The sequence below is a fragment of the Poecilia reticulata genome, chromosome 10 (genome assembly GCF_904066995.2).
Source record: "Poecilia reticulata chromosome 10, P_reticulata-male-v2, whole genome shotgun sequence".
NCBI lineage: Eukaryota > Metazoa > Chordata > Actinopteri > Cyprinodontiformes > Poeciliidae > Poecilia > Poecilia reticulata.
Window position 1 is genome coordinate 21,400,895 of NC_088839.1, and position 13,660 is coordinate 21,414,554.

At 39.4% G+C, this 13,660-nt stretch overlaps 1 long non-coding RNA gene across 4 annotated transcripts; it reads right to left on the reverse strand.

Annotated features, from left to right (window-relative positions):
• Positions 1–7,060: 7,060 nt before the first annotated feature.
• On the reverse strand, positions 7,061–13,371 carry LOC103471468 (uncharacterized). 4 transcript variants are annotated; one of them, XR_534645.2, is made up of 5 exons: positions 10,871–13,206; positions 9,446–9,650; positions 8,592–8,661; positions 7,717–7,828; positions 7,061–7,609 (listed from the first exon to the last, which is right to left on the reverse strand). It is a non-coding gene; the product is annotated as an uncharacterized LOC103471468 (long non-coding RNA). The 4 variants fall into 4 exon arrangements; XR_014089390.1 differs by having other exon boundaries at positions 8,592–9,650; positions 10,871–11,016; positions 11,321–11,339; XR_014089388.1 differs by having other exon boundaries at positions 8,592–9,650; positions 10,871–13,371.
• Between the last annotated feature and the right edge of the window lie 289 nt (positions 13,372–13,660).

A 13,660-nucleotide genomic window follows, 5' to 3' on the forward strand; every position in this document is an offset into this window, starting at 1 on the left:
ATATTTTTGTACTTCTGCTATCCTGGGGTATATAAGATGATTTGAACTCTGTTGGTCCAGGCTGACACTCTGTCATTTGCTCTCATCTTGAACATGATTCCAAATAAACCTGACTGAGTGCTTTTCATCTAAACAGTGCTTTAATAATAAAATTTTTCCACAAAACACAACAATCTGTGCTAAAAAAAATTGCTGTGGTAAATAGTTGTCAAAATTCCATCAAGGATTGCATCACTTAAAGTCTTTGTTTAGCTATATGTATGCTAACTTAGATGAAGCGTAATCTTTGATATTATCCGCAATGCAACATCTCTGAGTGTAGAGACTTACTACAAAATTAGCAGATTTATAAGTTCACACTCACTTCAAGAAACGAGTGTGAACTTTGTGAGCCAAGGATGTGGGAGTTATTGTGAGGATAACGGTGAGAACAAGGGACACAATTTCAAATTTTTTAATTAATTGCTGGGTTGCAGCGTAACTACAGGGATAACTCAGGATAACCAAAGCCATACTTTTAGTTTTAAACATTGTCTTAAAAGTAAGCAGGAGTAAACTGACTAAAACTGGGTGTAGTCTGAGAGCGAAGTGCTCTGTTGGTAACATATAAAATAAGATCTCTGATCTATGATAGAATCTGATTATTAAGGGAGAAGGAGAATCTTAAATTATATTCTGGATTTACCAGAGAGTCAATAAAAGGAAGCTAAAATAGGTGATTATCATCCCTCCTTAATGTCACTTCAGACTTAAACCTCATTGTGTAAGATTCAGTTTGTTTCTTTAGGTAGAAAGAGATTGCCTCTAATAGGAACGTGATGGATAAGTTTGTCCATTTTATAGAACACTCAAGTATAAAGTGAAATATGAGAATGAGACACAAAAGAGTATAGGTGTTCCTTTTTTTTTTAAAGAATCATCAGAGTAAATTCATGTCAAATTCTGGCGCGCTGACAGCTCTGAGATTTCATTACAATCTGCCGTTTCCTGCACAGAAGGCGGCCAAGGACAAGCTCCTTAGACGTCTTCACGCGAGTATGAAATAAACACGTTTTACAGAGAACCTTGAGAACTTCTCAGAGAGCCAGAAGACTTTTTTTTATGACTTTGTCCTTGTCTGAGTGGAATGTCTTTTCCTCACCGCAGAAAGCACCTGCCACGTCGAGGTCAGCACCCCCAGCAGCCTCCACGCCATCAAAACCTTCGAGCAGAAACACAAAGAGGCAAGAGAACATCCTTAGAAGAGGTTTAAAGTCCATGCTCCGGAAAGGTGTTTTGGATCCAGGTTCAGAGAATCTCCACAGTGAAACAGAAACACACACCACTTGACAAAGACGGAGGAAATAAAAATAAATAAATCTCTAATTCTCTGACATGGAGCTTTTTTCATCTTTCTATTAACAAGATTAAAGCATGGAAGATGGAATAGAAACAAATTAAATTTTGCAGTGCATATGGATATACTAAAATTAAAATTAATTAGTAAATCATGACTGTTTATGGGCATTTTAGAAGGCCTTTTGAGGAACATTTTCAGTGAACATTGGAGTGAAGGTCAGTCCAGGAGCTGCAGTCTTTGAACAGAAAGCACACACGAGATGGACAAATATTTAAGAGACCGACATTTGACTGATTTAAATCCACACCCCCTGTGTTCATTTAGGTTATTAAATTTGACAACCTTTTCAACACCACTTTAATGAAATGTAGGAACAAATTTATTATAGACCGTTTTTAAACAGGATTTGTTTGAGAATCTGACATTTTCTGGAGAAATCTACAGTCATTAAGCAACTATGCTTCTCAGCTTTAAAAATCCCTCTGAGCACTTTTTACAGTGTCATTGCTTTTTACTTTTGTAACATTTCCATTTATTTTCCCAACACTCAAGTCACATTTTTAAACTTGGTCGATATGGCAGACTATGCTGCTATGAAATTAGTGCAGGATTTTTCTGCATAAGCACTGCCATCACAGAAATAAAGATGAGCTTTGCCAAGGGCACTCCTACAATACCATCATCGAATGTGGCTCCAGATACTTGATGCTGACCACCCACTCTTTCTCCTAATTGTTCTATTTCTTCTAACAAAGATCTGGAATACTGACCTAACCTATCTCATTGTAAATCATATTCATACTATGTGATGGGCCTCTGAACCCAGAAAAGTGGACGCCATCCTAGGATGAATTTAATATAAGGCTCATGTTCTATGCTCTTAAGCTTGAAGTGCACCAGCAATTTTGTATGACTGTTTTCAGTGCAAACGCCATTTGATGGGTCAGAAGTCACAGCTGTACATGTTAGACTTGGCCTCTGAAGGTTTTTCCAGATTCTAAACAGGAAAAATTACAATGAAATAAAACTACCTTTCTCTACCCAGTTGTTTTGTCTAAATTTGGTTTGTATTTTTGATTAATGACCTTCCCTGCTATAGTGTTTGGAACTTGTAAAATCTCAAAATGAAAAAGAGTTGCAGGAACATGTAGACCAAAGTTTACGTTCCTGGATGTTTGTTTCTGAAACAGCAACCTGCTATCAAAAGTTCTTAATCCAAGCTGCAGGTAATTAACCTTCCTTGCGATGGATGGATGGATGCATACATAACACTGGTGGCATGTTTGTAATAATTTACCAGCAATTTTTTACAGCTTTTCATCTGTGTGTCTCTCTGCTGTCAGTCACTTGTGACGTGCTCTGAATCTGAAGCTACTGTAGTGTCACACAGAAAAGAGCAGAGCGGGTTTCAACCTTTTTGCTGTTGTGATTGCCATAATGAGCAGCGACTCGAGGCTGCGGTGTGTCAGAGGTATACATTAGTGTTTGGAAGGCTGAAAGCTGTTTTCTGCTGTTCTCCATCATAAATCACTGAGGATCTGAGTGAGCAGAAACCTTCTCTTTCTTTTTCCATTCGTTCATCGTACCTGCCTGCCTTCCTTTTCCTTCGTCTTCCCGTTGCATCTGCAGCGTTCACCAGTGGCATCACCGGCATCCCCTTTCTCCCAACCCACTCCGTGGTCGGATGGCGCCCCCCAGAGGTTGAATTTTCAATTTCATTTCAACTTCTCCTCCTGCTGCAGCAGCATGGGGCACATCATGAATATTTCACCAGGCTTAACTCCACTTAAAATATGCATTCTAATTGGGCCTAAGTGCCGCAGCTCGGCTCTAAGTAGCTTTCCTAATTTTTCCTTCCACTTTCCTCTCTAACTGGCACGTTTCCTATGCTTCATGGCTTTCTTAATGTTGCTTACTGATCTGGTCTCACTGCTTCTCTCTGCTGAATTTAGGTGTCGTACAACATTGGGGCACAGGGGAGACAGTGATCCACCTTACTTGTGAGTTTCAAAGATTATGAGTTAAAGTCATCTCTTTCAGAAGCCTTGGCCCCCTACTATTTGAGGTAACTTTGATGATTTTTGTTGTGATTTTTAATCAGAACACTAAAATGAAAGGTAGCAGTTTTTGTGCTTCTTTCAAATCCCTTCTCCATTCATAATATATGACAGGGGAACTATTCAGGTTGTCTATCTGCTTCACCCAACTCTATTTTTTACTGCCTTCACTTGCTTTAGGAAAAGTCAGGAGGTTAAAACACTTTTTACTTCTTTACTCATAGACTTTTATAAACAGCCACAAATACAAAGTTCCACCATAAACACTAGTTACCCCAGAACTACACAAATAAACACTTAGGCGTATTTTTGTCTTTTTGAAATATAAACTCTATCTGCTACTTTAAAGGGCATTATAACCTTTACAATTTATTCTTTTCATTTGTGTTAAAGCTTTCAGCTCACCATAGTTACTTTCACTCACATGTCTGAAGTTGAGGAATGTGTATAAAAAAAGAAACCAAGTGCAAGTCAGCCAAGAACACAGCTGAAAGCTTCCAAAAATCACTGCGTAAAACTCAAACCTCAAGAATCAGTGCATGAAACAGCCAGCCTAAAAGAAAGGAGTAATTTTATAGTCTCCAGGTAAAATGTAAGTTTATAACACAAACCTTTGTATGGTGATTTGTCCAGTAAGATGGAAATGGTTCCAAAGCAGCACCTGAAGACATAAAACACCGGCACCCCACTGAAGGGGTGCCGGTGCCACATGCCACATGTAACATGTGGCATGAAGAGTCACTTTTAAAAGCTAGGGTGCCCCAAAGAAGTTCACACTATACCCATTCACGTACATATTCACACACTAATGGTAGCAAGCTACTAAATTGTAGCCACAGTTGCCCTGGACAGTTTGGAAGAGGTGAGGCTGCCATGCACTGGTGCCACAGGGCCCAGTGACAGAGCGGGGATTGTCTACCACCGTCACCACTACTGCAAATACTGAACTGCAAGTCTATACTACAGACACTAAAACACAACCTAAAGGAAATATGTGAAGTCTATTTTTTTACATAAAAGTTTACTCTTTTAAAAAATCCATCAAAAAATCTTTTGTTTACTCCTGAATGTAGGATAGTTAAATGGTGCGTGCAGAGATTAGCTGTGCTCACTTTGCATGTTTCCTTAAATAGTATATTTTGAAATGTCTGCTTCTAATTGTAGCTATCTGACAATTTAACTGTTAAGTATTTCTCATATCTGTTGAATCTGTGCTAGTCTGTGCTATCAAGTTACTCAGTGTTTGCTCTCTCGTGCAGTAATAACCTGTCTGAGCAAGGACAACCACGGTTATTCTGTAGAATGTATGTCCGCATTTACATTTAGATGGTTGTGCAAATCTGTCGGACTGATCTCAAAACTAATTTTACCATCATGCTATGAAGAGAGCAAATAATCATTCATTCACTTTCTGCATCCATCTAATCCTGATCAGGGTTTTGCTCGGCTGTTTCTCTAGGTAGGCTGCACCATAAACAAAACGCCAGGCGAGACAACCGACAATGTAAAAACACAGACAGACACACAAATGCAAACCTGATGGCACTTTCACATCACCAGTTGGCCTATAAAGCATATTGTTGAAAACTCGAGCACATGTGCTCTGGAGGAAAGGCTGATATTGAAACAGAGACCTTCCAGCTGAGAGGCAACAGAGCTAACCCCTGTGCAAAGTTACCATGTGTTGCGCCGCGCTTGAGGATATTGAATCTGCTGGCCGGCAAATGTCAGAAATAAAGATTCCAGTAAACCGCTGGTGGTGTGAAAGAACAAACTGAATCAATGGATAAAGACAAAAACCTGACATAAATATGGATTTATTGCACTATTATGTATAAATATGTAATACATATTCAATCTGTATTATGCATTACAGCCAAAACTAAACACCTCCTGACCTCCTGCAGACAGTCTCAGCCAGTTGCACTCCAAAAAAAGAAATGTAAATGTCAGTTTGGAGAAATGTTTTTTACCTTTAAGATATTATAAATTTAAGTCCATTTTAAATCTTTAAAGAAAAAGCAAGTGCTATTTAGGTTTGGTGAAATATGGTTTTTGATCCCCAAGATGAGTTTAATGTACAAATTAATTCTTGCCTATTTCATTCTAATTGAAAATAAATTACTTAACTAGTAACATGAGTGAAATGACTTTATTCAAATTGATAAAGGCTATTACTCGTTTTCATTTGATCTGTTTTTCAAAGAAAAAATATCGTAGCCAAAGTAATTCACTGAAAAAAAGATTTGTAAAGGAAGTTTAAATTTCTCCGTAAAATACCAGACTGAATGTTTGATGTCAAAATTAATTTTGTTGTTGCATGGCAACTCAGTTAAAGCTGCAGTATGCAACTTACAAAAATGTAATTTTTACATATGTTAAAAACTGTCGCAATGCAATGTGAGACAAATAATTTGTATAAAGATCAAGCTCCTCCAAGTGCTATTGCTATCTGAAAAAATGCTCCATTCCTGGTCACAAACAACGAATGATATGAAGGAGGAGTGTCTTAGGACTGCCAATTATGATTGCGTTCACGCTGCTAAATGTGCCAGTGGCAAAAGAACAACTTATTGTTTCATCCAACGTTGTCCCTGGTTATGCTGCAATGTGACTCTGTTTCTGACCATAGAGAAAAAGCAAAGGAGCTCTTTTCTTTTTTTTTTTTTCCAGATTGTCTCATATGAATCTGTGATAATATAGTGATAATTTTAACAATTATGTAAACAACATATTGATGTAATAAAAGTTACATACTGCAGCTTTACATTTTAATATGTGGATCAAACCTGAAGTTTGATTTTGTCCTGTGGCTCTGGACAAAATCAACATGCAAGTGTCCTGAATGTTTCAGCTGATTGTTTCTTTGTACATTTTGGCAGGAACGAGTTCTAGTAGCAGCAGAGTTAGACCACATCATAATATTTTTGTAATGCCGTGTTCCCCACAAGCCCACAGACGTCTTATTCTATCAAACACTGCACAAACAGAGGGGGTCCACTACGGTTTGGAGTAGAAAGGGCCTTGCGGTCGGTTTCATCCTCGTCCATCACCGTAGTGACCGAGCAGCTTTGATCCTCCTCTCTCCACTACATCTCATCCGCTACTCCCCCCCTTTCCCCACTCCTCTTGCTCAGCTCTGAAACATAATGGATGACGGTAAAGCAGGCACAGTCCTTTGTTGCCATAGCGATGGCAAAAGAACTAATAACCTGGTGGCGAGCAGATAAGGCCGCGAACAGAGGCAGTGGATGGAGACACAATGGAGCACAAAGTGGGGGAGCATTATTACCGTCAGTATTCATCAATTCTATCATTATGTGTGAACCGCAACGACGTACCTGGAATAAAATGTCAGGAGCTGCTAAAACTGAGGATGGATTGCCATCCTGGAGGTCCAAGGCCTCAGTCAGACCACAAATGTACACGGTTCTCTCGCTTTTTGTTTACTGAATGGGTGAAATTACAATACCAACATCAAAATACTTTCTAATGAACATTTCTCCGTTGGGGACTTTCGGAACAGTGTTTGCTTAATCTCATTCCAACCCAACAATTGTTCTATTTACAGTCTTATTTTCATGTGTTTACCACTAGTAAACAGTTTTATGGTGTGAGAGAAGTTGTTTCACATTTTTAAGTCCACTTTCTAAAATTATTCCAATTTTTATTTTCATAGCAATTTGATTCCAATATTTGGACAAAGATTCTGTAATTACTGATGGTACCTACTAAAATACAAGGTGATTTCTTAAAACTTAATGTTATGCGCATTTAAATGCTAAACCTTTTAACTACAGAGCATCCAGAAAGTATTCGCATGTTCGTGTGTAGGATTAATTTTACACAATTACAACATAGCAAAATGTAGAGAGGATGGAGTGCTGTGAGCACTTTCTAGGTACCTATATTTTTGCGCTGTAGTAAAACTTTGAACATGAGGTTGCTTTTTTTCTTCTTCTTCCAAATAAAACTGCTCAGCAGAATAAATAGCTCTGAACTTATAGCAGCACATTCTTTAAAGGGTCAGCAGAGAATGCGCTTGTCTGCTTTTGGGTAGTCGAGTGATGGATGCACTTTGAGGGGCTTTCCCTTCAGATGTCTTCTTGCTCCTCACTTGATGTTCTTGGAGCACTTTCAGGTTGACGGTGGCAAAACATTTCCAGGCTTTGATCTCTGCTCCTCGTCGTGTTGGAGTTTGTGTTTCTGCACGCTGTGTAGAGCAGACGGAGGGAAAATTCTGCTTAACCTCTGCTTCCCACACTCAAAGCTTTTATTCTCTCACTTTGTGAATGAACTGCTGTTATGCTTTCACTTTACTTTGGATCTTCCTGCATGCTTGGATATGTTTCAGATCTCAGCATCAGAGCTTGCTGAAAGACCTTCAGTGAGTTGTGCTCCAGGATCAACCCCTGACATTAAGTCACGATTACTAAACGGAACAACAAAGATACATACATTTAGATATATATAAATAAATATAAGTTGCATAATTTGTTAAGTCAGAAAAGTTCAACCTCATCATACTGATTCTTTCTTGGATTTTAAGCCTAAGCATCTTGCAACACCTACTCTTCATTATACTTCACTTATTCTGTTTCCTTCTTTGCCTTTGAACTGCAGTTTAGTTCAAATCTGATGTCATTTATTTAATTGAACAATTCTTTTTCCAGAATCAGACAATTACACAAGTTATTACTGTTGCTCTTTTTCACACATCCTGTATGATATTCTACACAAACTTGATACGCAAATTTGAATTCATGATACTACAAAGCTTGCAAAGATTAACAGGTAAATGCATATGCTGGTTTCTAGGTTACGTTCAGAGTGGTGGATAGTAAACATTTAGAAAATAGAAAGAGCTACCAGTGAACTGTTAGTGAACAGAAATATGCATTGAATCGTTTAAAAAAAAATAATAAAGCACCAATTCCTCCTGTCAATTATAGGGAAGAGTGCTGACTTGATGGATGTCCAGAAGCTAGTCATCCACACCCTTCACTATGAGGGTAAGCTACATATTCCATTTCCAGCAATATTGACAGAAAATTGAATGGAAGGAAGAAGTGTAGTTGGAAAAAGTGCACCAGCAACAGGGAGAACCTTGAGAAGATTGTCAAGCAAAATCCATTGCAGAAGAGCCACCACAAAGACAAATACAGGCTGGACCAGAGACATCAACAGCATCTTACTTGGGCTGAGAGAAAAGGAACCGGACAGGTTCAGAGTCCTCTTTACAGATACAAGTAAATTCTGCATTTCCTTTGGAAATCAAGGATCCAATATCAGGAGAAGGATGGAGAGAAAGGCACAGAATCCACGTTGGTCAGTGTGAAGTCAGTGATGGTTTGGGGTGCATTGCTATCTGCTGATGTTGGTCCACTGTGTTTAGAACAGACCAGCCGTTCAGGAACCTCCAGATGATCAACTCACCCCTGGATTCAGTACACTGAACTGTTGTTCCCTTCACTAATGTCAATTAGAGAACTTCCACACCAGATTCTTGCAGTTTAATTCATTATCAATGAACACTGAAAAGGATTGGTTCAAAAAGGCCAAAGTTCATATGGCATTTGTGCCGCTGACAAGTGCTTAGAAACTTCTGATTGTATGTACAAGAAGATATTAGGGAGTTTCAGGTCATAAAGAAGAACAAGTTTACTTTGGTCAGACATTTTGATGAGAATCTTTACTGTTCTCTTTATACCTGTGTGCACTAAACTGAAGACTCAAAACTTCTGAAGAAAAGGTCTCTGAACTCATGAAAACATTTTTCTATGAAACAAACCAGTCATGTTGCAAAGGGCCCTGCATTCATTAGGTATGAACAAAGATAAGAGGGTCCTTCACAGCCAGCACAAAAGAATCTTCAGCTTTATCCTTGTGGTTGTTTTCTTTCTGGTATTACTTTCACTGTCACTCTGCACTCAGCAGAGGGTAATAAAAAAATAAAAATCTTTCAAAAGAAAAGAGTGTTGGTGAGAGGGAAATGTCAAATATTCTCTATATGGGAGGAATTACTGAGACGATGGAGTCTATTTCTGACCTCAGAGGAGATGTGAGATGAACGTTGGCGCCAAACCGCTGATGTCGCGACCCGTAATCGTCCAATCTGCCGAACAGCGAGCAGAGCGAGCGGCGAGCACTGAGCTGTTTGTTGTTGTTCAGGGTTGGAGGTCGAATGTGTGAATAATCCAGCCTTGCAAGAGCGCCGGCTTGATGGCTGATATCCAGAAGCTTCCAGCTCATATCTCTCACACAAGCAGAAAGAAATCATTTGTGAATATGTGGATTGGCAAGAGTCTAAAATATGGGTTCAAAAAAATAAAGCTCAATTTCTCTCAGCTATTAGGTCTGCAAAAAAGTACTCCAAATGAATATGTGTCTCATTATGCATATGTTGGCAATTCAATAGATAAAATAAATGGGAAAGGGGTCTTTCATATACAAAATATATATTTTCATTAAATGTTTAAAAAGTAGACCTTCACACTTTACCAAGTTTAAATTAATTATATGAACACCGTTGTCAGCACTTTAAATGTACTGGATGTTATTTATCATGGCGAGAATCATTACAGGATGTAAACCTGCCCACCCATTTTATACTCTTTGGTTAACTGGCCTTCACTGTCCGCACACAGTGTTTTTGGACAACTGATTGGTGTCACGTATTTTCTAGGCATGTACTTCCACAATCAAGTAACTGTGCTACTATCAGTTAAAGCACTACATTTGTGAAAATAACTTAATTTGAAACCTTAAAGTTGCTTCTGGCCATTTAAGAAGCTCCTATTCTTTCCAACACATCACAGCTCTGCTCCTGTTTGCAACCATTCATAGGAGCATTGAACAGAGAAGTAGCTCACATGAGAAGCTCAGACGCAGTTCCACCAGATGTTTGCCAATGTGGGGAAGACGGGGAGGGGAATGCGATCTGTGGGACTGCTGCACGGACTCTGAGGCTGCCCGTTGAATGAGCAGCCGCATGTTCACCCTTGAATGGCTGCCACAGGAGATTCAATGATTTCTTAGACATGCATGGAAGAATCAAGACAAATCTCCTGCTATGTTTTTGATTGGACAATAATGTAACATTGTATAATTTATGTCATTTTAATATGCGATTATTCATAGTAATGATATAATGAAAATGCTAGACTGTAATGTCAAAATTAATTTTATTGCGCATCATTATGTCCCATTCCCACAAAAGGTGGTTCTTGTTTACTTTGTTTCATTTCAGTTCTGATTGAATTGGCCTTTTTTACTTAAGTCAATTCCCAAACCAAACATGCCTTTTTGTAATGCTCAGAACCGAGGACCCAAAATAATAAAAAAAAAAAAAGATCTTTGAGGATCAGCGTATGGGACAGGCAACCACCGACAATGGGACAGGAAACTCTGAGGACTGAAGCAGGTTAGTGGTTTGTAGTCTTGGGGCCAAGGCTGAATAAGAAAAGCCACTGACCTTAAAGGGTTGTGGAGGACGATGAGTCATCCCTGGGGATTGACTGTGGAGGGCCGAACAACTCTACACTTCAGAGACGGATCCAGTGCGCGAGTACAGGTAGCACAGTGGTAAGTAGCAGGTGACACATCCAGGGAGAATCAGAACTAGGAGGTCAAGGAGTTGAGGCAGGATAAGGAAAGCAGAAAAATGCAAAACTTATCTGAGGGGCATGCGAAGAACGGTGGTCAGGGCACAGAAAAGGGTCCAACACGTGCAGGCAATATCAGGCGGACAAATCCAAGGGTGAGGCAGGAGGCAGAGGTCGAGAGGCAGAAGCAGGGTCAAGTCCAGAAAACAGAAGAAAGTGAGGAAACCGACATGGGCTAGATAGGGCAGGAAAATCCAAGAGACAATAAACGTGTTCGAGATCGTGGTCAAGTAAGGAGGAAATGCTGGATATCTACTCACACCAAGGCTTTCAAAAAATCTGACACCGTCTGCCTGCCTGAGAGCTGAATATAACTGCTGGTGAACAGGTGGTAGACATGAGCCTGATTGTGCTCCAGCGCAGCAGCATGCAGGTGAACCAGATGAGCGTGATTGGAGAGGTGAGTACTGAGGAGAAAAACAAAGCAGGCAGACGGGCCAGAAACATGACACCTTTTTACAGGAACTTCCAACAAATTCCTGGCCTGGAATTCCTGATAGAAGAAGTTAGAATTTCTTCACTTGCAGTGAACCGTGTGTCGCACCTGACACTACGACTCACGGCGTGTATACTGTAGATGACGCTTCTCAGAAATCACAGTAGCAACGATTATGTTCAGTGTAATCTCACTTCAGGAGGCCTTGAGGCTCATCATCAGCACTGAACAAACTGACAGCCCAGCTCAATGATATGCTGACTATTTTCTGAAAACACAATTTTAAAAAAATGCTACGCTGTTCCACCTCTCTGCCTCAGCATTTTTTTTTTTTACAGCATCTCTCCGCACTGATCTTCCTTCTATCTGTGAAAACACCTGGAAATCTCTGAAATATTTAACAGCCTTTACAATGAAAAGGGAGCATTTATTTTAGCGAGTGTCTGAGCCAGGAACTAATGAAAAGATTCCCCGACTTTGGCATTTGAGACGGCGCATTAAAGGCAAGAGAGAAAACGGGAGCTTTCAGTCCTGCTATTTGTTCGGAGTATCAAAGAGGTGCAGACTTTCCTTTCCTTTCTCTCTCTCTGCTCTCATTTAGACTCATCTGATGCGAGTGTGGTACTTACACATGTAACTATCCAAATTCAATTTTCTGTGGATATTTCTAAGTAGTGCATGCATTAAAAAACTGTATTTGCACATACACGAGCTGCGCTGAATTGCATGAAAAGAGTAACTCCTCCTGTCGAGCTTATTACCCTTGCGCCTGGGCTCGAGAAGGGAGCAATTAATCATATTTTTGCTTTGGGTTAGAATACTGATTTCCTTCTCTGCACAAAGGAAATGTAATATTATCAGAGCTGGAAATTCATCCAGCAGTAGGTACAGTTTAGCTCTAAGGCTTTCTGCTCCCTGTCGAGTCGAGTGCCATAAAATGATGTGAGGGGAGCTGGAAGACCGAACGGCTGCTGCTCAGCTGGGTGCTGGAAATGAACTGTCTGTCTCTCCATCTTTTGTTAATATGTTCTGTTACCAAGAGGCATTTTCAAAATGACTCCTGGCAACTACGTTCACCTGGTTGAGATTGCTTGACAGTAGCATGGGTGGAGTCCTAATGGAAAGAAGCGATCAGCATAAAAAGTGGAGAATTTTGCTGCATGCATCATTAACCGATTTGGGTGTATTCTCTCTCTTAGAGTTGTTCATTGAGTCGTCTCCCCCGCAAGTGAAATCTCTTCATTTATCTAAATGGTGTCCGTGCAGCATCGCAGTAAAATCTGATTCTTAAAATGTGTTGTGCAGGTGCTCGATAAATGAGACGATCGTTGATCGTTGATAAGTTGGTCTATTTCACCTAAAAAAGTGAAACTCGTTTTAAGATATAAATTGATTACACAGAAAAATAATGTTCCGAGTGTGCCGTGTCTAAACTAAAGTTGATTAAAAGGAAAAGGTGCTGTAGTTGAAGGTGAACAAGCTACAGATGAGGCTTTTAGAGGCCGATCAAGAACCTGGAGATGAGCCAGACATAGACTGCAGCTTGAGCTGGTGCTTTAGCGCCCACCAAACACAGACATATTCAAGATATGGTCTGCAACTGTTGTATTTCTTGTGAAAAAGGAATCCTCTAAAAATGTATTTTTTGATACTTTTTGTGATGCCTCTGTAAGTATTTGCAAGACAACAAAGGGGTCATTTATTTCTGTATCATTTGAGAGATGCAGCTGGAATGTTAAATATCTTCTAAAATGTTTATAATAGTAGTTAACCTTTAACCAATTATTCATTATAAAAGATCCTGTGTTGCAGATTGTTTGACAAAGATAATATTTAACAGAAAAAAAGTATTTGTTAAATATTTATATCCATTCATCGAAGCTTATGACTGCAAACATGTCAATAAAAAAAAAAGTATCAAATTACACACTGTGACTTGTCAGTGCCAAACGTATCGAGAGTGCTTAGTTGTGATTGATTTAATAAATACGGCAATACATTCTGAATGATTTATTGCAGTATTTGACCTGGTAATCAGTGATTCAACCCAGTTCTGATCTCTGACAGATTAGGGAACCTCTAACCTGACTGGCAATAGCAGAGTGCAGAGATGTAAAAAGGTGCTACAGATGTAGAATACGATCTTAGAGTTTTGGAGAGAACA